General features: G+C 36.3%; 1 protein-coding gene across 10 annotated transcripts in view; it reads right to left on the reverse strand.

Moving 5' to 3' along the window:
• The window catches only part of LOC138715464 (pericentrin-like), a 191,964-nt gene that overhangs the window by 148,841 nt on the left and 15,147 nt on the right, over positions 1 to 27,976 (reverse strand). The window lies entirely within an intron of this gene.

A 27,976-nucleotide genomic window follows, 5' to 3' on the forward strand; every position in this document is an offset into this window, starting at 1 on the left:
CTATAGTGCTGCTCTTCTCTAATGTGTTCTTATTTTGACAACCACACACCTACGTGGCACTCCAAAAAATCCTTAATATCATAAAAGGGGGTTTCTATTACCAAATGATGCAAGATGATTTTAAATGTGTTAAAATGTACAATATATGTATCTGTTGTAGCAATTTATTGAATGTAGCAATTGCTATGGAACTAAAACTTTTGTTTGGTTCAGAAAGATAATTACATTTCGTGCTATAACTGCGAAATTTAGATCTATTAATATAATTGTTGAGGTTCTTGTTACCTAATAAACAGGTTAGTATGCATAGGTTTACAAATTTTTTCTCTTACGAATAAAGGTCTACAATGTTCATCATAAGGAAAGCATGTATACTTTTTTTTCCTGAATGAGAAATTTGGATACTTAGCACTACTATTCGAATAAGTAAGATATTATACCATAGAGAAGTGCATAATATGAGTTTTTAAGATAAGTTTGGGGTATAAGAGGTTTTAAATGTCTTAATAAATAAATGAATCTTGAAAGTTTAACATATATGAAATTTATATGGTGTTACCATGTCAATTTGGTGTCCAGTATAATCCTTAATGGTTATTAGTGTGTGAGTGTCCTATAGTAGGCCTAATATCTCTTAATGAGAACAATATATTCTGTGATTTGTTTAAATTTAGACAGAAACCACTCGCTGCTTCACTATAATTATGCATTTTTCATTGTTCCAATTAACATATTTAATTTGATGAATAAAGAATCATATCATCTGCAAATAACATCAAATTAGTAATTACATTATCAGGTAAGTTACTTCTGTGGCACACCACTTGTAATGTTTACAGTTTTAGAATAGAAAATCCTTTCAAGTCGTTCTGATAGATCAGAGCTTATTAATTTATATTCTAATCCGATGACACCATATAAATGAGTTTTAAAATAAGAATCCCAACAGATATGCAATCAAAAGCTTTAGATAAGTCGCACAGAAAGGCGTAGTTTTCATGAGCCTCAAAACCAAGAGTAACAGACGAGACTAGTTTTGTATGACTTGAGGCTTTCCCAGCATTTCATGTAGAATAACTCTTCTCGGGTTCTTGGCCAGGTGAGTTGGAGATTTGCTTTCAAGCTTTCAACGGCTAGCTCTGAAAGAAGAGAAAGAAGGCAGAGCTAGCCATCGAAAGCTTGGAAGAAAATCTCCAACTCACCTGACTGAGAAGAGAGACTAGTTTTTCAAGTGTGCCTAATGTACGGTACATAAGTCATATAAAAAATAATAAAAAAAATGATTATTGAAATTTCGATAATAAAAAGCTGCTTTAAAAATAATGGGTTCATTGAATTTTCATTATACTTTCGATTATTTTTTTAAATATTGGAATTATGGAAATTGGATTCCATGATTACCAATATAATTGCTGTGTTTATCATAGGGCATCTGCTTAATACAAATTAGAGAAAGGAGTACAGTAATCAGCATAGTCAATTGAATACATAGCATACATTTTGTAGGCTTAACTCAATAACAAAAATGATCAGGTTAGTTTATTTCATCAAAACATACAAAGTCTTAAAAACAAGTCACTTGAACTACTAATATGTTTAGAAATAGAACAGTTAAAACCATATACAAATTTTATATTATTTATTGGTGTCAGAGAAAGAAGCACATGCATTATTTCTAGAGAATAGTGATAATATGCTTGTGAGTTTTTCTAAATTTGCAGAACTACGTCCTGCTTATGTGCGTCTACGGAGTGACATTCTCCACAATGTACGTACTGCATAATACACGAAAACATTACATTTCTTCTCAAAGCCTTTGCACAAGAAGCATGTACCTGTTGAGATTGAGTTTCGTAAGTTTATAGCTCAAGTGATGTGTGTTCAGGATAGAAGTGAATGTATGCAATTATACTGTGAGGAGTGCCAGCTGATAAGTGAAATAGACATAACGAACAGGCTAATTCATCATGCGAGTAGAATCAGGGGACAATAAGTGACGGAAAAGCCCAAATTGAGGTGAAAGAAGGTTCTGTTATTGATTGCAAAGAACAGTTGCGTGATCATCTTCCCCATTTCCTAAACCATGTGTACAGTAGTGGCAAAAAAACCGGACCAACCCTTGTAGCTGATTTCAGAGCCTTGTTCACTCCAGAGCGTCGGTGCATATTCCTTGGACCCGAAACCACTTGTGCAGTTGAACAACAGCCACACAGCTGGTTACTGTTTTCATCTCCATTGAATTGCTCAGGCGCTTGGGGCAGCGATATTTTACTACTTAATTAACTTATTATTCCCAGAACATGGATTTTACCAGCTTATTTTCTAAAGGCTTTCGAAATGGGCTACATCAGCAGTCGAAACTACAACAATTTCAATAGATAACTCGCTATCTTGTGAATGTGGGCATGGCATGCGCAGTGGCTCATTTCAGGGACTTCGATTATTCTGTTGGTCCGATTCTTTTTTTTGCCACTACTGTACATGTGTATGTGAAAAGACAGCAATCAGAAACATTTAAATGTTCTCGAGAAAATGTTGATAATAATGAAGGCATTATACAAATTGATTTTTTTTTAAACTATACCTGCAGGGAACAAGACGAGATTCAGGCTGCCCATTAGAACAATCGCCAGATCTCAGTTTTTACAGCTGTTGCTAGGTTTAAAAGGGAGTGTGATGGTGAGATTCAAAACAGTCCTTTGCTCTTGTTTCTGATTATCTGGCACATGCTAAGCATGCTGTTGACATTTGCATAAGAACAACTTTTTCAGAAATTATTCAAATTATTTCCAACGGGGCTGCAAGTCATTTCAAGCAGAAGTTTATCTTAAACCATATGACGTACTTGTCCGAAATATTTGGACTTCTGTGGAATGGCACTTCTTTGAATCGCACCACGGGAAAGAGGCAGTATATTGGAGGGCATGTGAAAAGGATAGCGTGGTTGGCTGAAAAATCTGGAAATAAAATACAAAATTCTAAAGAATCTGTCCAAGTTGTGAGCAAGAAAAGGCAGTAGATTAATATCCAGGAAATGTTTCAAACTGATACAGAAGCTGTAAAAAAGATTCTGGACAAAAGGTGGGCACACATTTCACCTATACCAAGAACTCAGAAAGTTCATTATGTAAGAGTGTTAGGTTTAAACACAAAGAGTATGCACTGGAAGGAATGATGAACGGGAGAAGAGTTCGTGGCAGAAGATATCAGATGATAGACATTCAGATAAGTGGATCATTTATGTGGAGACTAACAATAAGAGGAAAGCAGAAAATAGGGAAGATTGGAGAATGCTAGGTTTGCAGTGAAAGATCTGCACTTGGGCAGAACACTTAACAGTGGTGGTTCCTCGGGGGAGGGAAGGGAGGAATGTCCTCCTCACATGTTTCTTCTTTTGAAAGTAAATACCAAATAAAATATGTGCCTTGAAATTCAAGGAAGATTCGATAATTTTTAAGTTCACAGCTATAAGAAAACCTCGGCTGATCGAGTTTCAAACAATGCGAGCTCAAGCCATTCCTCCTTTACTGCAGTTAGCACACATAGACAACAGTGCACTAGCGGCCAGAGAAAGAAGCAGAGTTTTAAAGTGAGTAAATGAATGGAAAGGGAGGAGATTCACCTCTGAATCAGCGCATGGGCGGGAAATAGAAACCGACTGGTCGTGCAGCAAGCTCGCTATCGCTGCCATCTAATGATCTTGCATTCAACCAAACTATAACACATCTAGGAGGAGGCACAATAAAGACAGTTTTAACGCAACGCTATAAAAGACACCATATAAACTTTTGTTTAAATTATAAATAAAAAAATATTATTTATTGCACTTCATATAGGCTACTATTCATGATTTGAAACTTTCAAGTATATTTGAAAGTTCAAGTCGGGTTTATATAAAACAAAGAGGAAGTAGTTCTACGTTAGTATCGTAGATCTTTTTGGCCCCAGAAATTCACTTCCATTCATTGTGTACTAGACAGGGCAACAGCCAAGTTGTCAGTTTTGTACAAATATATTTAAAATTGAAAGTAGTACTCCAAACTACATTATTTTTAACATAAAAAATTGGCCACCGGCAACTTTGAACAATAATGGTAGTATGACTTTACAAGAACTGATATTCTTCAAAAGCATGTGATACTGAACTTGTAAAATGTACATGTGGCAACACAGATCACGTGGGTGGGTGCAGTGTTCTCGCTTTCCCCAGATTATTTCCCATTTCCGTGGTTCCAATTACGTGTTAGTAGCTATAGTCTCTTCCAACACGTGTGATGCTGTAGTGTGCTCGAAAAATGCTTCGAGGTGAATTTCCTTGTAATTGTTAATTTGTGCAATTATTCAACAATGAATGGAAGTGAAAACATATATTTTGGAAAATTTAGGAAACTCAGTTTACAAGAACAGATTATTGCTATACAGAAGGGAAGGCCAACCCCAACACTACCTGGTCTTACATGTATGCATGTTGGCTAATTTGTAGCATGTTTCATTCAAGAAGGTGTCATTTCGTCCTGTTACCTTCTTTCCTCCTCTTAAGAAATACGCAGGAGCCGCCACTGACACTTATGTATGTATTCTTTATACTGCAAGCTACAATGGTCATCTGATTCTATTTAGGACTGCCCTCTTCTTGATTTGATCTCGAATACGTCCAACGCTACTTAGCCGGCAACACTGCTGAGTTCGAGGCAAGCGATGCAGTTGACTGTTTGCAGAAATCAACTGATACTTACAATTGAGGGGTTGGTGCAAGAAAGGCACTTCTCTCAAATGTAAGTTTTGAGAAAATTGATGTTGAAAATTCAAACCGTAATAATGTTACCTATGCACACCTTTACATTTTGGCTACTCCTAACCTCTGTGATCATAGTATTGAACTGAAACTTGGTGATCATGTACATAACAGATCAAAGAGCACAATAAAGTGTTTTACTCAAAAAGGGCATATCCTCTAAAATGCCCTTCTTGCACCCAGCCCCTCAATTAAAGAAATCGTAGGTTTAATCAGTTCAGTGTCATAATTTTAATTAGTATCTCTCCCTCAACAATAAAATCCGACAATTTCTATATGTAATACATTCTCAACTCTATTTTATAATATAGCCTACATTCACAAATTCGTAATGTAAATGACAAGTTGTAAATAGCCTAAAACAAACTGATTACTGGGCTAGGGTGATGTCAATTTCGTCCCTTCAACTTTGTAGAAAACAATAAAAATAATAGGAATAATGAAAAATAAAAGGAATAATAAAAATTATAGGAATAATTTATTAACATTGATTATAAAACCAAGATTATTCTGTCATCTTATCATTCACTATTGGATGTAAAAATTCAGGTAAGTTACAAAAGTGAGTTTTGAGAAAACTCAATCTGAAATTTCAAAAATTCAACATAAACACATGTTATAATATCTGTACTAGGAAACATAATTGCCTTCTGTTTATCTGACAGATCAAATTATTTCTTGCATCTCTAGTTTCATTACCATCACTACATACAAAATCTTACAATAACCACACTTTAACTCTTTTAATATTCTATGAGAACAATAGCCACTAATATAATGCAATAGAGTCATTTCATGCCGAATCAACACAGAGAAGTGCAATATTCAACCTGACCATTTTTGATTTTCATGAAATTTAATACACATGTATGTACTAAGTAGTACATATTTGTATAAAATTTTAGCTCTCTAGGTTTAGAACTTTATGAGATACAGGGCACCAAATTGATGGGAAAAAAAAAAAAAAAACATTTTTCCATACAAATCCTTTTCATTTAATTAGCATAACATTTTTGCTTATCATTTCGTTGGATTGAAAGAGGTATCAATCAAAAGCTAATGAAAAAAACCTTTCAAATGATATATAACACAACTATGTTTATAATTATTTAGTTTGCAAGGTCATGTAATTTGACCTTCGACCTTGAATAACTGAAAATGCCATTTCAAAAAATTCTGAAAAAAAAAAAATTCTTAACCCAATCGTTCTCTATTCATTACCATGATATTAAATTGGGGCAACAGAATTGTTATGAAATATTGTAAGTTATTTCACATAAATATCTTGATTTTTCACAATAAGCATATTATGACATTTCTGACACATAGCCTGTAAGTCTTATATGTTTTTGCACAGATGATGTAATCACTAACAAATCATATCTCCCAACAAACCAATAATATATGTTCTTATTACCACCAACCACAGTAAACTATAAACTTGAACTAGCCAGTAACATGCATTCTTATTATGACCAATCACAGTACAAATTATAAAGGCCAGTCATATTACTTTATACCTACAATTTGTTAAGTGTAGAGTACAAGTTGTGAAAGCTTGGAAGTATAGACAGTCTGTGTGATAAACTCACACAGAATTAATTTGTGAAAAAAATTCAGAATCTGAAATTATAAGCCAGCTAAAAGATAAATTTCAAAGTAGCCTAGTATCACAAATAGTGAAAAGAAAAGATTCAAATACTGACGATTCTTCCAAAAAGTTGAAGTAGTCGACAGATTGAAAAATAATTTGGAGTTTCTAATTATTTAGCAAGAAAAAAAAAACAATTACAAAATAAATGTGGTATATTAGCAACCCCTAATCCTAGACGTGGATGAAGCTTGATGGGAGCCTTGTGACGCATATAATAGCATTCTGTAACAGTGATGACATTAAACTGCTGTTTTTCTGGAAAGAGGAATTTTATTTCTAAGAAAGAAAATGGAACCAGGATTCGTAGACAGAAGAATCTGATTTTAGAAAACCTTAAAGAAGTTTACAGGTCATTTAAAGGTAACATCCCGAGGTCAAATTAGGACTATCCAAGTTTTGTGAACTGCGACCCAAAAACTGTGTTCTGGCTGGAGCAAGTGGTACCCATAGTGTGTGTATTTGCAGCATCCATCATAATGTTAGATTAATGTTGGATAGTTGTAGGTTGAAAGAGTTGATAAATCATGAAGACTTTCCACTTAACACTTACAAGGACTGTCTTTGTAAAATAATTTGTAATCCTCCACAGCCAATGTGTTAGCTATCATAATGTGAAAACTGTCCTGGTACTTCACATTTAATAGAATAGGCCTATATGGCTAATCTGTTTGATGTAAATGGAATTGATTAAATAACCTACAAAATATGGATATCTACAGACAGAACAATACTCCAGACAGTTTTCTCTTTTACACAAGATTTTTTGTATAGGGTGACTGTGCTGGTAGTTGACCAAATCAGCATATAATAAGGTAGTGTTTAGTTGTACAGAGCGTTCGCCTACGGGTGGGGCCAGGAAAGCGGCCTGCCTGCGGTGTCGCTTGCGGGAATCGTTTATCCGTAAGCTTCCTCTTTCTATAGTATACTCTGAAGAGTTTTAATTTTAAAAGTTTAGCAGCAGTAAAGACTGATGTTTTTGAAACACTAACTTCCTGTGAAACACGTCTTAGAGATTTATTAGGAGAGCGTGTAAATGATGCACTGATTTCATCAATTTTTTCTCCCATCAATACTCTTCATTTTCGCTTAGGAATTGTAGCATTTATCGACCCTGTTGTCCTTCATTTGTTAACAAGACGTCTAACAGTTTCTCTACCCTGAATTGGAGCACCCGAATATTTCTCTTCAAATTGCCTACACACCTCTCTACATGACTCTGTTTTCAAATATGCATCAAGCATGTTAACAAATTTTACACACACGCTGACTATTTATGCAACTGTGTCAAGAAACTGCACTGTACGTGTTAAATACTGCAACATCTGGCTCACAACTGATAACTTGTCGACCTTGATGTCCTTGATTGTCGAGCGTGTCTCAACAACTGCACGCACAAAGCGGCGTATCAGTACATGCCGCTTTCCTGACCTCACCCGTAGGCGAACGCTCTGTACTAAACCAAAGAGTATATAATTATATGGTATTTGAAAGAGTAGGGGTTGCCTCACCTGACACAATGGTCAGAAGTTGGTTATACTGAATAGGCACCATTTTCTAACTTTATTTTCTGGTTTGTCACATGGCTTGCTTCAGATATTAATAAGGAAGGTGAGTTGCGCCTTTTTCTATTATCCATATACATCCACCCTGATTAATGACTTATTATTTTCTTTTCTTATTTATATGATTAAAATGTACATTAATTAATGCTAGTGACCTGTTGCTAACAATTAGTTTTAGGTTATTACGGCAAGAGCTGGCTGGACAACTACTGAAACCCCGAAATGCTCAGATGTCTAGTAGTTGACCAATAGTGGTCAACAATTGGCATATCCTGTCCTAGTAGTTGACCAGCTTCTTACAATAAATATTGAGGGCTTTGAATGTTTGTGGTATTCTATTGTTCCATTTTATACTTTTTAGGGCCTAGTTTATGAGAAAAGATGGGCAGAGATAAGAAAAAGGCATCTACAGCTAAGAAGAAAGAACTGTTCAAGTACAGTGAAAACGATCTTGAGAATGCTTTGCAGGATGTTAGAGATAAAAAGGAAAGCATAAGAAAAATTGCAAGAAAATATGGCATACCACATTCAACATTACTAAATGAATTAAAGTGTACTGTTCCTTTAAAAAGAAAAATGGGACCGAGCACACATCTAACAGAAGCCGAGGAAAATTTGCTTGTGTCTTGGATATTTGCTTGCGCGAAAAAGGGTCTGCCAATAAAAAGAGATACATTATGTGAAACTGTAAAAGATATCATAACAGAAGATTTAGAGATAAATGCAAACAGGAAAGTTCCGTTCAAAGACAACAAACCAGGAAGACGTTGGTTCGAATCATTCATGAAGTGACATCCAACAGTGTCAGAAAGATATGCAGAGGGTATTAATACAGCTCGAGCAGATGTGACAGAAGATAAAATTAGAAATTGGTTCAGTGAATTACATGACTATTTGAAAGAAGAGAATGCACTGGATATTTTGGAGGATCCGTCAAGAATGTTCAATGCGGATGAATCGGGACTTCTAACCTGCCCCAAAACTGGAAAAGTATTGGGACCTATTTCATATAAGAACTTGTATGAAATAAAGTCTGGTAACGAAAAAGAGGCTATAACAGTTCTACCAATTTCAGTGTCTGCAGTTCAGTAGCTTCCCCAATGGTTGTGTGCCCTCTCCAAAAAATTTTTAAGGCTAAAGCTGCAAACTTAAATGAAACTTGTGGAATTGGCAGATCAAGAAATGGTTGGATAACAGGTGCCATTTATTATGAATATATTGCAAATGTGTTCATTCCATGGATGAAAAGTCAGCAAATTAAGTTTCCCATTCTTCTGGTTGTGGACGGTCATAAGTCACATGTTACATACAATGTCTCTAAATTTTGTTCTGAAAATGGCATTCTACAGTTTGCTTTGTTACTAAATGCCACACACATCCTGCAACCTGCAGACGTATCAGTTGGGCGAAAACAGTTTATGACTGGAAACAAAAAAGTGGCAATAAAATTGTATCAAAAGCAACTTTCGGAGTTTTGCTTGAAAATGTTTTTTACTGAAAAAGCAACGCCTACAGTTGTTCAAAATGGGTTTAGAAAATGTGGATTGTGCCATTTAACCCAGATGCAGTTGACTACAGCAGGTGTGTCAAGCAGAACAAGACAGAGTCTTCCAGAAATCACTGGTACAGAAGCCAGTTGTGAAACCTGCAAGTTTTGGGATTGAACATTTGTTATATATTGAGTCTATTATGAAAAGAGGTCGAGCAGAGGAGTTCAGCAAATGTGAAACTTCAGGTTGGCATGGAGATCCTGAAGCTATAGAGCTCTTTGAAGTTTGGAAAGTTATTTGTTCAAGGTGTGTACTGTCTGGAGAAAGATGCCAACCACTGGAGTCACTTCACACTACCACTGGCCATAAGTCAACGGAAGAGTCTGTGGATGGTCCTTCAGCCATAATCCTGCATGGTGATGCAAATATATCTAACTCAACACTTTCTCTCCAACATCAAAATCTTTCCACTTTAACTCCAGAACATGATACAGATCAAAACAAGACACTAGCTGAGGTTGACACACCATGTTCTTCTGGAGTCTCCAATAAAAGAAATATCAGTCCTGCTTTTGGAAATCACTTATTGTGGCCAACGGAATCACCTCTAACAAAGATACGAAAGAGAGAGAAACTGCCACAACATAGAAAAAGTGGTTAGAATTCAATGAGAAGAAACAAAAAGAAGACAAAGAGAAGGAGAAATTGGAGAGGAAAGAAAAAAGGGAATTAGAGAAACTAAAAAAATTGGAACTGAAAAAGAATAAAGTGAAATGAACTAAAAGAAATTAATGTAAACCACTGCCATCACTACAGAAAACCTCACAGAAAAAAACAGATGACTTCATCATCAGAATCTGACGAAATGTGGGAAGAAAGTGGTGACAGTCTTGATGACTTAACAACCGAACACTCTTCGACTGCAAGTGAAAATGAAGAAGAAATTAATTCTCAAAACAAATTAGGTGAACAGTTTAAAAAGGGAGACTTTGTACTTGTAAAATTCTTGAGTGAGAAGAAATGTGAATATTCCTTTGTCTGTATTATTCAGGATGTAGATGCAGATGATATTGAAGTAATGGGGTTGGAAGTATGCGACAACAGGGGAACTATATTTAAAGCAAATGCAAGTGATATTAGTACAGTCCAGGTAAATGATATATTAAAGAAGTTACCGACACCTATTATAAATGTTTCAGGAGAAAGAGTCAGGTATGAGTTTAAGGAGGCAGTTAAAGTTGGAAAAATTGATTGAAGTAATCTCATAAAGTCAAGGTACTGAATAATTTTGTTGTGTAATGTTTAAATAATTCACTGTGTATGAATAGACCTATTTTTAATGGTAATCTTTGAGAATAAGATTTTTGTACCGTTCTATTCAAGTTGCTGGATAATTCCATGCAAAACAGTATGACGCAAAACATTGATAACTCCAAATTTGTTAGAAATTGCACATTCAACTCTTTATGTTATATATATTAATCATGTACAAAATTTTGTTTGTGGCACCTACACTTTAAATATTATGGACAGTTAAAATAATTTGATTTGAGCACATAGGCATATTTTCAATGTGTTTTCTGACCATAAGAATAATTACAAAAATTTTTTTAAAGATATCTTTAGATAGCTTAAAAAAGAGGTTATTAAGATACTATAATTCAGTGCAGCTCTGAAATTTGTGTTTAAAGAAATTTAAAAATACATTTTAGAAAATGCCATTACATTAAATCGAATACTTCAATTCACATAAAAAAAAATATGATAATTTACAGAGCATTTTCATTAGTCTGTCAAATTTTCATAATGGGGTCTTCAAACGTAAGGAAGTTATAAATTAAAACAACTCACCGCATAAAGGGTGATCTATGCCGCTGCGCCATGCACCATCACTGTGAGAAACGTCTCCGCGTTGACGACCAGTGTGCATCACACGTCTGATTTCAACTAGTTTCGGTACTTCTGGTGAAGCAGAATAGGGTTTTATTGCTAACTTTCCATTAACTGGAACCACACAGTGAACACTTCTTGTTCCGGAAACAGTCTTGAGGCCAGCAAATCTTTGAGGATTTAGATTTGTAACTATTTCTACAACACCACAGATGACTCCAACCTTTCGTCTTTAATTTAGGCATATTGAACACTTACATCTTACAATGACAGAACAGAACAAAATCACCCTCTAAACTGAATGGAAAAAGTTGCGCTGAGATTAACACAGTCCAAGAGAACAAATCCCCATGTGAAAGCTATTAGAGCGGATGTCGTAACATCTGGCAGTCATGTCAATCGCTAAGGCACTGTTCGTAACAAATATGTGGACTTCCTTAACTCCCAAATATAAACTTGAAATTAATGTCATGATCTCGGTGGTTCTTGAAGAATTTATATTTATTGGTTTTTATTGCAGAACTTATGTAGCAATTAGTTCGCCATAATATCGCGAACATGCAGTATTCACTTCAACAGCAATAATGGCAAAATAGAACAGCTCTTTTGGAATGAGTATATTACGTATACTATTAAACACGATACATTTATATTTTGTCATTCTATGCCATTAATTGTTTATGTTATTTGTGTTTAGACAGTCTTTTAATTGTTAATTGTAAAAATATAGTGATAATACTATAATAGTAGCAATAATAATGTTACTGTATACCTGAAGCATTCATTTCATGAGATATTTCTTTCCAAAGCCAGTCAATAGTATCTCTTTTAGCATGTTCTTTTAATTTAAACTCAAATAATTGTATATTGCAGGTCTTGTGTGAAGCAGAATAACAAGTTTGTATCTAATTCCACTGTGGTACTGGTGCAAGACAAAGACACTGAATTCAAATTAATCTGAATCTCCTCCCAATACTCGACAACGCTGATAATTATAATACGAAATAATGAAAGCAGAAGAATGCACATGCAGACACTGGGCTGTCTCCAGTTTCCTCGAGACGAGACATAATTCCAGGCACCTTCATTGTTTTCCCTCAGACAGTCTCTGAGAGCCTGAGACAAGCGAATCTTCCTATGTGCCTTCCTACCTATTTAACTTAATCCTCGAGTCGGTCTCTTCCTGTGTGCGCCGAGCCTAAGCACGCGTGTGGATCTCTGATAACAGTGCGTGACGTAATACATTGCATGCGACTATGAACCTTAACAGCAAGATTTCCAATTCTAGTTTATTTAATATTTCCCAAAGTTTTAGAAGTGACATCATAATTTTTTTTTAAATCGATAAGAAAATTGTTTGTCTCACCGTAAAAAATATAACATGGAATAAAAAAATATTCGATTTGAAAATATTATCATTTCTTTATTTTACTGTAAGTTTTAATACATACTCGAAGTAAAAATCGATAATAACTCAAAAGTAAGTGTAAATATATATAGTCACCATTGTATTGGGACAATTTTTACGTTGATACAATGAAGCATGTCATTTTAATAATATTTTTAACAATAGTCTACATATCAACTCTCCGAATATTTCACCCTTCATTACCTTTCAACCATTGATGATATGAGGTTCATATTAGGCCATTTAACTATTTATTATTATGACATTCTTTTACTAGAATATTGGAAAAATCCAGAACTTGACGTTACAAAACTTAAAATTTTATATGGAATGACCCTGCTGTAATTGTCAAGAATGAATAATTATTATTTCTTAATAAAATGTATTAGTGTAGATAGTGGTCAAGAACTGGATAGCATGGTCAACCACAGGTACATTACGACAGATTAATTTTCAATTTTGATATGTTGCATACCAATTATTTAATACTGAAAACTTTTATATGCATTTTGTGAAGCAGATTTCAAACTTTATTCTACATAAATTACTTTTCATATTCTTGTAGTACTGTCTTTATTATTATTTATCAAAGAAACAAAATGTCTTAAATGGTCAACTACCAGCACAGTCACCCTATCTTTCAGGAAAAATTACAACAGCTCCTTCCTTATTCTGTCACAGCAACCCAATAGTCTCACTTCTTAATAGAATTGAAAGTTTTCCTGACAATGAATATCAGTTTGTAATTTTGTCGAGAATTATGTATTTGTTCTCCATGATGAGGTAACTTACAAGGGTTTCGTTAGATCAATGTACAATCCACTCCTTTGTAACTTATTACAGAAATTCTGAAATCCTTGCATTAGATCTTCTTTTATTATAATATTATAATATCAGCATGATACTATTAGTGTTCATCTTTTCCAACGTCCTTTAATGAAGTTTCTGGAATCCAATTTCAGTACAAAGCCTAAAAACATGTTTATTACTTTTCTAATGGTTCTGCAGTGAAGTATTAAAACTGGAAGAATTTTGTAAACCTATATTATCACCACACGCATTGTATTCTTCATCTGACATAATTAGGAACATTAAATCCAGACGTTTGAGATGGGCAGGGCATGTAGCATGTATGGGCGAATCCAGAAATGCATACAGAGTGTTAGTTGGGAGGCCGGAGAGAATAAGACTTTTGGAGAGGCCGAGACGTAGATGGGAGGATAATATTAAAATAGATTTGAGGGAGGTAGGATATGATGGTAGGGACTGGATTAATCTTTCTCAGGATAGGGTCCGATGGCGGGCTTATGTGAGGGCGGCAATGAAACTCCGGGTTCCTTGAAAGCCATAAGTAAGTATATTATCACCACACAGATTTCAGTGTATCAGCACAGTGACATTTCTTTGCCACATCCCATGGTAAAGATCCATGTGATGATATAGTAGGCACTGTGAAAAGACTGGCTGCCCGTGCAAGTTTGCAGTGTTCAAACAACTCACAGATCATGACACCAAGACAATTATTTGAGTGGTTCAAAAAACATTAGATTGTGTCACTTCCATTATGCTAGTAATATGGGATATGAAGAAGAGGACTCCCTGCTTCAGAAGCACTTTCAAAATATTCACACAATTGCTGGTACACAAAAGCTGCACTGTAGTATGCCTGTCAGCCATAATACTGTTAGAGTGAAAATATTTTCCCATTGTTGCGAAGTGAAAAAGGAATCACTGACTACAGAGCAAAATGTAGCAGTCCTCAGTGATGTAACAGGGTTTGTTGCTTGCATGTACGATGGTCACTGGTGGCTGGGATGTGTTATAAATGTGAACGAAGATACAGATGATGTTAAAATAAGCTTTCTACATCCATTTGGACCTTCACACTCATTTACATATCCTAAGAAACCTAACATTTTCAATGTGAAAAAGACAACTATCCTTACAAAAATTGTTGTTAGTACCCCAACAGGACGAGCATAACTTAACATTACGTCACAGAAGAGTTTCAGATCTTGCAAGCCTGTATTGAGCTAAATTAGGATCTGTGGTTATTTACTTCATCATTATTCCTTATTTAAACTTCTTAATTTGAAACCTATAAGTTACTTGTAAATTGTATGTTATGTACCTGTACATTGCTTTATGATCCATATTTCACTATGAAATTTTATTTCATGATCACACGTAAGCGTTCCAGTTTGATATTCTGAGTAATTATGAAGTTAATATTGCTAATTTCTGTGTAAGTTTTACAGAATTTTTTGAGACGACATATTTTGAGTTATTCAAGGTCAAAGGTCAAATTACATGACCTTGCAAACTAAATAATTATAAACATTGTTGTGTTATATACTTATCATTTGAAAGATTTTTCATTAGCTTTCGATTAAGACCTCTCTCAAGTTTGTAAGTTAATTACTATTTGAGTTATACCAATAAATAGAAAGTCATATGCTAGAAAATCCTTTACTTTTTAAATTGTTTGAAGTCCTATATTCCTTAAGGTATGTAAGATACGAACCTAAAATTTTGTATGAAAATTTACTTTAACAAGGTCTGCAAATATGCCAAATTTCACAAAGATTAGAGGATGTACGGCTGTTTGCTGAGTGATTTGGCACAGAATGACTCAATACAGAAAAAGAACTCTCATCTAAATCATTTATGTCATCCTCCGTTACAGTAATGGGTAATTCCATAATTATGTCAACCAAATTGCCATTTTCTCAAAGTGGTTCTAGACAATTCTTGAATGCTATACCAGAGACTTTAATGTCTATATTTTATGAAATCAAAGATAATTGGCCGTATTTTTGCATAAATTATATGTTGGCAGCACTGTGAACTGAAGATGTTTGGAAGTGAAGACGTATGCTGATTTTGTGCAACTTTTGACAATTATTTATAGGTATGTACTACAACTTTTATAATAGGAGTTTTATGTTTCGAGTAAAGTAATCCTTGTAAATTATTATAAAGTACTCTTTTTATATGCTGCAATGCATACAATGCAGCAACTATAACCTTAAATTATAGTTAAATCATGTCGTGTCTGTCACAGTAATTATTGAAAAGTTCGTCCTTACTAGTCTGTGTATATAATTAATGCACAATTTTTGTTATGTTCCACCACTTGAGGGAGTACAAACTACATGTAACTTTTGGTGTGCATAATTACCAATACCCATGAAAGATATAGTGAAGAAAGTTTGTCGTGTCTGTCACACACATATATTCTTGCTCCATTAGCAGCATATCAATATCTCTTTGTTTCACACTATATTTTTTAAATTACTGTGAGCAAAATGTACATGTTTTTCCTTACCTGTGCACAAAATTATTATTATCCAGAAAACATTTATTTATAGGTAATGGGGAAGAGAGCTGCAAGGAGGAAACGTCTGCAAAGGGAGAGGCTAAAAGAAAAGGCCCTGTATCAAGAGTATGTCAAGAAAGAGACAGAAAATAAACGCCATTTGAGGAAATTGTTTAAAGAGAGAGCATATAAAGAGCAAGAGAAACTTTGAGGAAAAAACGTGAGGAGCAGAGGAAATACCGTTTCAAAAAACAACAGGCGAAGAGGAATGCAGGCAATGCTAATTCTGTGAATGAACTGGATTCACCTGCGTATAAGACCAGAGCATCTTTTGGAAAGGCAGTTGCTAAGGCAAAGCGAGCATTACCCGCAAGTCCAAGAAAACGGTCGACTGTTGTGCGAGCACTCTTCAAAAATGTGAATCCCGCAGAAATTAAAGCAAAGAAAAGAGGACGAGCTGCAATTTCATCAGAAACAACTGATTTAGTTTCACTGTTCTATGTAAAAGATACCATTTCATATCAAGCACCTGGTATGAAGGATTACATTATTACAAAGACACCAGATTGGAAAAAAAATAAAATGCAAAAACGCTATCTTTACTTCACCATTGGAGAAATATTTGAAGAGTTTAAAAGGGAATACCCAGATGTTGACATAGGCTTGTCAAAATTCAGTTATTTGCGTCCAAAACATGTAATGTTACAATCTCAAACACCAGAAAATCTATGTTTCTGTTTGTATCATGAGAATATTCGCCTCTTACTTGAGGCTGTTCCTAACTTTCCAAAGAGAACAGGCGACTTTGTGTCAGCCATTGTTTGTGATCCTGATAACAAGGACTGTATGTTACAGACCTGCAATGAATGCGGAGAGTTGAAAAAATACAGAATTCTAATGGAAAATGCTACCGAAAACAAAGATTCAGATGAAATTTATATGTTTCGTCAGTGGTTGAAAGATGAAGACAAACTAATCCACGCAAAGCAAAGCGCAACAATTCGAGATGTTTTAAATAAAATTGAAGAGAAATGCACGTATATACTTCCTATGGCACAAATATATTCAAGTGAAACAAGCTTCTAATTTTGACCGAATGAAAGCCAGTGTCAGCTCATCACCAGATTGATTTTAGTGAAAATTTCACATTTAAATATCAGGATGAGATACAATCTGCACATTGGGCATTCAGATCCTGCACTGTGCACTGCTCGGTCATATATTATCGAGAAATGTCCTCAGACAAAGTGAAAGCTGCTTGCTATGCCTGCCTATCAGATTATATGATGCATGACAAATATAGTGTTGTTGCTTTTAATGATGCTGTACTGAAAGATTTTCAGGCTCGACACCCAACACTTGATGTGAAGAAAATAAACTACCAATCTGATGGCTGTGGACAGCACTTCAAACAGAAATACATGCTTTATTACACTACAACAGTAACCGGTATTTCAATAAATTGGCACTTCACTGCCACCTCACATGGCAAGGGTGCTGTGAATGGTGTAGGTGGGTGTCTGAAAAGAAGGTTGCAGGAAGATCTTAAAGCAAGAAAAGTTGACCCGAAAAGTATTGAGGAACTGGCTAACTATGCAGCAAAAGTGTGTCCAAACATATCTATACTTTATGTTTCTACCGAGGTTATTGATGGATGGAAGCCAAAACTTGATAAAATATGGAACACTGGTGTTCATAACATTCCAGAAACTCGAAAAGCTCACTGTTTCTCATCCATTCAGCCATACATCATCAGTGTTCATACAATATCAGAAGATTTAGAAGGTTTCCATGTTAACTTCAAATCAGGTGAAGTAACTACTACTCAGCTGAAAGAGTGTGAACAGGGAAAAGATGATCTGAAACCTGGAACATGGGTTCTAGTACAGTATTTGCTGTCAAAAGAGAAGAGAAAAAAATATGTTGCCCAAATATTAACAAACAAGGATGATACACTTCATGTAAAATTCCTTCGGCATGAGAGAAAGTCTAAGAAATTCTTTTGGCCTGCTATTGATGATGAGGCTGATATTGACAAAGACCAGGTTATAAAAATTGTACCAGAGCCACAATTTGATAATAGGCTTAAACTAAATTTTCAACATATCTGTTTTGATAATGATGTTCTTTAATTTGCAAATGCATGTAATTTTGTAAATCATATTTGGAATATGTAGTGTCTGTCACAGTTTGTATGTTGTGTTTGTCACAAGAATAGGGCTTAATATATACTTCATACATGTTTCAAATGAAAAACTATCTGTAGCATATTAAGGAAGGATATTCTACCTTTCTATGATTATAGTACTAACAAAAGTTGTACATTGTTGGACTTCCCTTTAATTTGTGTTCCTTTTTTTTTTGTCGTGTCTGTCACAACATTACTTGTACTTAGAAATCTGTAATAAATAGAGATTGATACTTGCTTCTTACATGAAAATGTAGCTGTGTACATGCACTCTGTATCTGATATAGTTTCAAAGTCTGCTAATGTTATGTTACAGTAGAAATAAATCTTTATATTTTTGTAGAGAGTCATTTGTCGTGTCTGTCAAAAATGGAATCACCCTAATATTAAATTCATGAGGTACATCATTTACTTCCTTTGACATTGAATCATTTACATAGATTTCATTTTGTGAAATTAAGATATTTCCTACTTTGTTCGACCTCAGAATTAACTGCAAATAAATTTGCACTCTTAATTTTGCTTCTGTTTCATAAACCTGTCTGACAGATATGTGGCAATTCCTACCAATCATTTGATGGTAATTACCACATCTATCTTCCAGGTCATCTGTTTGCACTCAACAAGTTAAAAAATAGTTCCTATGCATTATATTGATCCAATGAAAATAAGTCAAGCAAGACAACTGTTGTGTGATAGAATGACGTCAATCTTATGACATCACCCCATTCTCCAATCTAGCCAACATACATTCTCATAAACACACTACCAATATCCTATAGTCATATAGACCCATGTTTAACTTACTTATGTCGACATTAGCTAGTGAACCTTGATAGCATCATGACGTGGTGTTCTCGCAGCGAGTGGTTACACGTGGTCAGATTCATCCAGAAGCACTTATATCCAGTGACATCCGCCAAGATCTTATTCCAATTCATTTACTTCTCTCTCAACTTTCCTTTATACCCAACTACTAACGAGGTAAGAGTGAATAGTTTCTGAAATTTCTAATCCCCCGAGGGGGATTTCAAGAAAGACTCATGGAAGTAGACGTGAACATTCCAACGGACATGGCAGGCACAAAAACACTCACGGATGAGGTTTTCAACAAAGATCTCCACACAAATCAGACACAAACAACTTGTAACATAGCGGAAAATGCCCCCAATCTATCTGACAAGGAAGATAATAACTCAACTCATAAGAACACAACAAATTTACGTTATTCACATAACGACATGGGCCCCTTCTCTGTTAACATTAAATTTGGTGATAACCTTAAATATATCCATCCGCTGAAAATTGGGAAATGGTTATTCCAAAATGGATATGAAGTTACTCACATGAACAAATGCGGTTTCAACCAGATGGAGGTACATTTCATGTCCTTCTTTCAGGCTAACAAATTCCTAGACTCGGATTTTGACATAACCCATAATACTCGATCTTTCATCCCGTATTATAACCTCCATACGACAGGTATATTACGAGGAATAGATACTGATATCACGACTGAAGAAATTCAATCTAACCTCCAAGTTTCTGGCTCACCAATAATCACAAATGTCTACAGATTTAATAGAAAAGTGGTGGAACAACAAAACGTGCGATACGTACCGACACAGACGGTTAAGGTTACTTTCCGGACCCAACGATTACCCCAAAAAGGAATACTCTTCTACCAGGTCTTCGAAATTGAAAAATACAAAGAGCGAGTTATTCTATGCACAAACTGTGGGAAATTCAATCATAAAGCAAAATTTTGTAGGAACCAACAAAAATGCTTAATTTGCGGACTGGAACATGACGACTTCTCAAAGCCCTGCCCCAAAGGCACTTACAAATGCATTAATTGCGGCCTTGTGCATGCCACATCCGACACGGAACTGTGTTCAGCTTATAAACTGGAAACCAACATTAATGATAAAATCCAAAAGCTTCCTATCTCACAATATGAAGCAAGACAGATACTCACAGGCCGACAAACATATGCCGAGATGGTGAAGACCCTACACACCATAACAATCTTTTTCAAACATCAGCATTTCCCAAACTGAATACTAAGCCGACAGCAAAAAATTCCGCATCACCTACAGTATCTAACCGCAGATCTCCACCACTCTTGCTCAACATCCCAAACGAAAAAGAACTGCCCCCCCCCCCCCAGAGAAGGAGAACACGCATATATCTCAACAAATACAGCAGATTTTGGTTTCCCCCCATGATAGAGAGCCCAAACTTGCACACACCAAGAAACAAGATTCCCATACAGCGCATCCAGTCAATTCACACAACCAATCTACAACAAAGGTAACATTCTCTTCCATACCTGGGAAAACTACACTATCTCCGGATCAAACGCATACTGATACTAGTAACACCAACTTTCTCCAACGTATCCAAGAAGAAGAAACTAAATTGATAACTAGTATTAACGCCATTATACAAGAGGCTCCATACCTAAGACCTCAACTAGACCAGCTAAAACTCCACATTCAAAACATTAAATTAGTTCCTAAACTACGAAAACTTCACATTCTATACTGGAATGCACGCAGTATATCAAACAAACGACATGAACTACTAGCCTTTCTACCGAATCAAAATATACACATTCTAATCATCACTGAAACTTGGCTAAAACTATTCATCACTGAAACTTGGCTAAAACTATCTTCACAATTTTCTCTTCCAGGATATAACATCATTCGGAACGACTGCACTACCATTGGTGGGGGCATCCTCTGTGCTATCCAGAATACCTTGATCATAAAGGAATGGAACAACAACATCCGTCTTCCACCTTCCCTTGAAGGGATACGGATCCAGGTCAGCCAGTTCACTATAGTAGGTATATACTCATCAGGGCCAGCACTCTCATACAGAGAATGGAAACAGATATTAGAGCCACGAACAACAAACATGATCGTATGTGGGGATTTTAATATCCCACACTTTGAAAACAGCAGAAATTGGTATTTACACCAAAACCCCCTAATACAAGTTAGTAATCATCACAATTGGCGCCTAGCCAACCTTCATCTTCCGACAAGAATGGGAACACACCGCCAACAAGATACATCCCTGATCTGATACTCATATCCGATGATCTTTACCCAGACACCTAGATACTATGGGGAGCGACCACTATCCCTTCTCACTACATGTGAACATGAATCCGCTAGAAGCAACTAATATAGTCAAATATTGTCGTTGCGGTGTGCCCAAGAAGGACGACGTTGAGAAATCTGTACAAGCCAAAATACAACAGCACACAGGGGATTTCACTTACCAAGACATAGAAGAAATTGCCGTCAAATATAACGTTTTCCACCCACTAACTCAAATCAATTCCAATAAAAAAACCCCTGTGGTGGAAAGCCACGTGTTCCAAAGCTATAGCAGAACGGCGTTTGGCCCTCTCCCATTTCTGTCTCCAACACACACATGAAAATTTCCTTACCACCAGAAAAGTGGAAGCACAAACACGCAGAACCCTGAACAAAGTAAAGTGGGCCTAATGGAAGAAATATTGTCTCTAAATAACACAAAATACCACCTCTCAACAGGTCTGGAAAAAAATAGTATGGTACAAAAACTCCAATAAGACACAGTTCATTCCCCCACTATATGGTAATATTTCTCTTCAACACCAGTTTCTTCAGAATCTTACCCCAGACTCGGCCAACCTAGCACCCCTTCAATTGGATGATACACATAACGACAACAACCAGCTCCTGAAGAACATACAGGCGGAAGAAATTTACATGGTCATCAAGAACAAAACACGACCTACAGCACCTGGACCAGACGGGATCAGTTACACATTAATCAAATTAATGCCTCAGGAATGGATCCAACACCTGGCTCTCACTTACACCCAGATTCTGCACTCCGGAAGGTTTCCTTCAACCTGGACAGACATCACAATACACCCAATTCACAAATCGAATACTTCAGGTCTTCAAGCATCCGACTATCGACCAGACTTACTAAAGGCTTTACCAATGGCAAACAAACTGATCAGGGATGCCTGCAAACCGCGCACAAAACGACGATCAGAACCGTGGTTTGACAGAAACTGTTACGAAGAGCGAAAAACCACCCTCCTCTCCTTACACAAAGCCAAAAAGACAGGAGAATTACAAGATCTACAGAAGTATGCGACCCAAAGAAGACAATGTAAGACTGTAATCAAAAACAAAAGAGCTAATTATATAGAAGCAGAGGCACAGTGAAAAGCAGAAGAAGCAGAAAAAGACCCGTTCCTGTTTCTGAAAAAGAAGGCAACAAACATAAACAAGGAAATACCAACAGAAAACTGGGAAAGGCACTTCTCACAGATCCTTAACAAGCAAAACCAGCAGCAAGCCTACACAATAGATAAACAGGACACCACCAGTGCGATGGAAAATGAATCAGAAATCACACAAGAAGAAGTAGAACTAGTCATCGCACAAGCAAAGAATAAAAAAGCAGCTGGCCCAGACCTAATTACGAATGAACACCTGAAAGCAACTAAAGAAGCAATGGCAGCAATGTGGACAGATCTATTCAATAAGTGCTTGAACACAAAGACGATACCAGAAGGGCAACACTGAAAACATTATACAAAGGGAAAGGCAATACAGAAGACATGGACTCGTACAGAGGAATAGTCCTCGAAAATACGTCCCTCAAGATATTCATGAAGATAATTACAAATAGACTGAGCGAACTCACAAACGAAGCCATCCCAGAGTGTCAGTTTGGCTTTAGAAAAGGAAAGTCGACACTACAAGCAGCAGAAGCTCTACTGCAAGAAGTACGTGAAGCACTGCAAGTACCAAGAGGAAAATACTACGCAGTATTTATAGATTATGCCAAAGCTTTTGACTTCATAAACCGAAGCAAGCTAATAGAGAAACTAGAAAACATGACTGGAAGCAATTCACCTAACAGCACAATAAAGGAGATCCTCAAGTACAACGTAATACAGATAAATGATGGAACATCACTCTCGAGATGTCAGACAGACCAATGGCGTGATGCCGATCAGCTCCCTTCTATTTAATATCGCCACTGCCGAACTCAGAGACAGGCTAAATGGAGCCGCATTAATAATGTATGCCGACGATATGGTATTAGGATCAACCAATAAAGACGCACTACAGGAAGCGCTACACAATCTAGAACAGGGGCTAAGGAAAGCGAATTCAAAATTAACAAAGAGAAAACAGTCCAGATGGTATTTAGGAAAGGAGGTAGGATACTGGGAAATGCAAACCTTATGTTAGAAAATGAGCCACTAAAAATAGTGAACAAATTCAGATATCTGGGACTATCGATTCAGACCACAGCATCCTCATTCTACGTACACATCCAGGAGAGATTGGCATCAGCAGTCAGAGCAATCTTCGCGATCAAGAAATTGTCATCACTAAGTTTAGATACAGCAATGAAACTCTTCCATACAACAATAGCACCCGTAGTTACATATGGACTAGAAATGATTTGGGACAAGTTAACAATCAGCGATATGGAAAGAATCGAAAAAGTTAAGGCCAGATTTCTGAAGAGAGCACTTGGAGCAGGAAAATTCGCACCGAACAGATATATGTACTTACTTGCTAGAGAAACCTTCTTTATAGAGGATCTAAGGATGAAAATGGCTTTACCATCCAACGAATCCTAGAACGAAGTTATCGCACGAAGGACAACAAAGCAGAGAGGAGTTGATAGTAATTTCTTCTGCACAGATGCCATGATATACAGGGATTGGACCAAACCGAACCAACCGCAAAGATATGCCATCGTTGGACTCGCAATACACGGATACCACCACAAAATGTGTCAAAACTCAAGATTCCACCAACCTGATGAGAGATGCGTGTGTAAAAAAGTGTGAACTCCATCACTTCTCAGAGTGCAGAAATAGAATAGGATCACTAACTGACCTCATCAAAGACAAAATATAAACAGTGCAGTGTGCCAAACTTTAATGCTCCTTCAAGCGCACCTTCCTCTTATTATTATTAATAACCAAAAATGTATTTAAAAATAGGCCTAAAGAATTTACTAATAGACGGTAGTATATTATACATACTACTTAAAGTGTGTAATTGATATCTTGTTATTTGAAGTGTTCTATCAGTGCAGAAGTGTGTTGTATCAGTGAAGTGTGTAGTGTCAGTGAAGTCTATTGTGCAAGTGAAGTGTGTTGGTGTCAGTGAAGTGGCTGTGCAAAGTATTTGAACAGTGAAATGGTTAGAAGTGTTAGTGAAATCAGGTAGAATCAGTGCAGTGAGTTGACAGCGAAATAAGTGTGGTGCCGAAAGGTACTTGTGCAGGTATGAACCTGTCACACTCGTGGGTCTTAGTTCGAGCTTAGGGTTAAGATACGAATTAGATTTACTTTAAATGTTATTTTAAGTGACCATGCTTCATTAATTTAGGCTGCTCCTTGTTATTATTATTATTATTATTATTAATTATTGTTTTTTATTAATTTATTATTAATTGTCATTACTGAGTGTAATTAGTTACCACTGCCACCGGGTATATACCCATTTGGAGTGTGAATAAATACATACAATATCATTACTAAACACCTTAAGGAAAATTTTCGAAAAAATAATACACGACCGGCTTACCTTTTACTTGGAACGGATAAACTTCTGGCCATCTACTAAATGTGGTTTTAGGAAGGGATTTAACATAGCGTTCAACATCTACACCTTACTAGTAAGCATCCAGATCGCCTTCATGACACAACAACACGTACTAGCACTATTTATTGACATTAGCCAGGCTTACGACTCCATTAACCTATAAATCTTAGTTTCACAACTGAAACCCTACTGCATTCCATCAGTACTGGTGAAAACAATTATTAACCTCATGCATAACCGCAAACTACAGTTGATCAACAAATTACAAAACAAATCCTACAGCATTACTTCACAAGGGCTGCCCCAAGGATCAGTCCTCAGTCCACTTCTCTACATCTTGTATGTGGGTGACATCAAACATCAACTACAATCACCATTACAAATACTGCAATATGCTGATGATATTGTTTTGTATCAACCTGTCCCACGTCATCACGACAACCAACAGATCCTGACATTGGAACAAGAAAGTCAACGTGTTATCCATTACTTACAAGATTTAGGCCTTTCAATCAATCATGGAAAAACAAGATTTGTAAAATTCCAAAGAAACATGCACCCAACTGCTCTTCAACTACACATTGACGGCCACAGGATATGTACAGTACGGTCGGTGAAATTTCTGGGAGTTACGATCCAACAAAACACTAGTTTTACTATCCATGTGCACAATATCATTAATAAAGCACGAAATATCAAGAAACCCTTCCAAGCTATCGTCGCAAGAAATTGGGGAGCCGATAGCCTAGTGTTACTCAATCTGATACATCCACTATTAGTAACAAGAATGGATTATGGGATACTAATGGCCCCCACTTTCAAAACATAGCAGACAGAAGATCAACTCCGTTATTTATCACCTCTATAAAACAATTTCCAACATCAACGGCCACCCCGCTATGAAGACGCTACAAACCTATCTTCCATATTTTAAATCAGAGGATCGACAACATCGCCTGGGAATGCACTTCATACAGGGCTTATACACTCACACATCAAATGTAACTCCTCCCCAAATTACAGCGACTATCTGAGTTACCGTACACTGGGGTGAGATTGATCACATTCATTTGCACTAACTTATTCTCATTTCTCAATGGTACATAGAGGAGAAATTTTTTACTTGTAATTTGCATGTACTGAAGACAATACTGCTTCATTTTTTATTATTCCAAGCATATTTATTCAAATGTTTTGTTGGGAAAAATAACTTATTGTTGAGCTGCAGTAATTACTTCTTTCCGAGAGACTGAAAACTTTCATCTGCACAGCTGAAATTTTAAAAGGTAAATGTTTTTCTTTATTTTCTTCCAGTGCGTATATCAATCATGATTTAAATTACAAATTTTCAGTGAAAAATTGTTTTCCATTTGGGAGCTATTAATATTAATTTTCAGCGGGGCGATTAAAAAATTAAATAATGACAATTTATGTCAGTCATTTATCAGTCATCTATTACGACAGGTACTGTTATTATGGTGAGAAACTACAAAAGCAAGCCTGGAAGTCGGTCCTATGCAAACTACACAGAACAACAGCTGGAATCAGCCCTGAAGGATGTGATTGAAAATGGCATGTCATTGAGGAAAGCATCAGAAAAGTATAGGATATCATATGGCACCCTCAACGATAAATACCATGGCCGAAAACACAAAAAAAAACTGGAGGGCAGCCTGTATTTTCTGAAGTTGAAGAAAGATTAATATTGAATGGCATTCTTAAATGTGCCAATTGGGGTTTTCCTCTCAGTGCTTTGGATACACGTTTGTTTGTAAAAAGCTTTCTTGACAGACAAGGAAGAAATGAGTCACGTTCCAAGTCGAATCTTCCTGGTCCTGAATGGGTTAACTCTTTCCTGAAGCGTCACAAAGATTCCATAACACAGCGGATGGCACCCAACATTTCTGTCAATCATGCAAGTCTTTCTCCAGAAGCAGTGAAACAATATTTCTCTCACCTAGCTGAATCTATTGATGGAGTCCCATCTGATAATACATTCAACTATGATGAAACAAATATCAGTGATAATCACTTGCATTTTATAGAAGGGGAACGAAGTATCCTGAAAGAGTTTGTAACCACTCGAAATCTTCAGTCTCTCTAGTGATGTGTGGTTCAGCATCGGGAATTTTGTTACCTCCTTATTTCATTTACAAAGCTATCACTTATGGGATTCATGGACTGAAAATGGTCCCAAGGGATTCCCCTGTTGTAATGAACCATGTTGCACAAGAGGCTCTAGGTATAACAGAACACAACATGGTTGGATTGATCTACTACCACTGCACCACACACGGGCACACTCACACTTTATCTAATCGTCTAAACTTGTTAGATGGAAAATAAGACAATTAAATAATAAACTAACCCTGCCATGAATCGTTATGATCAGGATGGTAATCTGGGTGTCGAGGTATTGAAGTGATAACACACACTCACTATAAAACACAACTATTTATTAGAACATGCAAAATAAATCCGTAGCACTTAACATTTCCTGTTAACAGTGTGGCGTAGACCAAATCCAGCTAATTACCTTACATAGATAGTTGTTTGCCCACGCTGGCATCCATCTTGTCAAACAGCCTTAACATAACCATCACTCAACACACACATACCCGTTACATATAGATTGGTCACCCCTCAAACGTGATACAACAATGGGTGCCTTCGTCGTGGATTCCATACTGTTTAAATTCGTTCTACTGCAAAAACTTGATTAAACATCAGCCAAAACCAACTCGCTGAACTGATGATATATAGAGGCAGGCTTTTAGGTATATCACAACTAGAGAAACGATCAACCAAGAATATAAATACCGACCAGTATTTCATCAGAGTTGACTGAACGTAAATCAGTCAGGAAAATGATAGCAGCTCAAACTAATAAGTGCATCCCAAAACTCGCCGCTAGCTTCCACCCGAATACCTTCTACAATTCCCTCGCAGGTTGCCGCACTCCGAGTACTATTCAGCTTCAGGTAGACTTATCGAACCCAGTTCGATCCCCGACCTAC

The sequence above is a fragment of the Periplaneta americana genome, chromosome 15 (assembly GCF_040183065.1).
Source record: "Periplaneta americana isolate PAMFEO1 chromosome 15, P.americana_PAMFEO1_priV1, whole genome shotgun sequence".
Classification (NCBI taxonomy): domain Eukaryota; kingdom Metazoa; phylum Arthropoda; class Insecta; order Blattodea; family Blattidae; genus Periplaneta; species Periplaneta americana.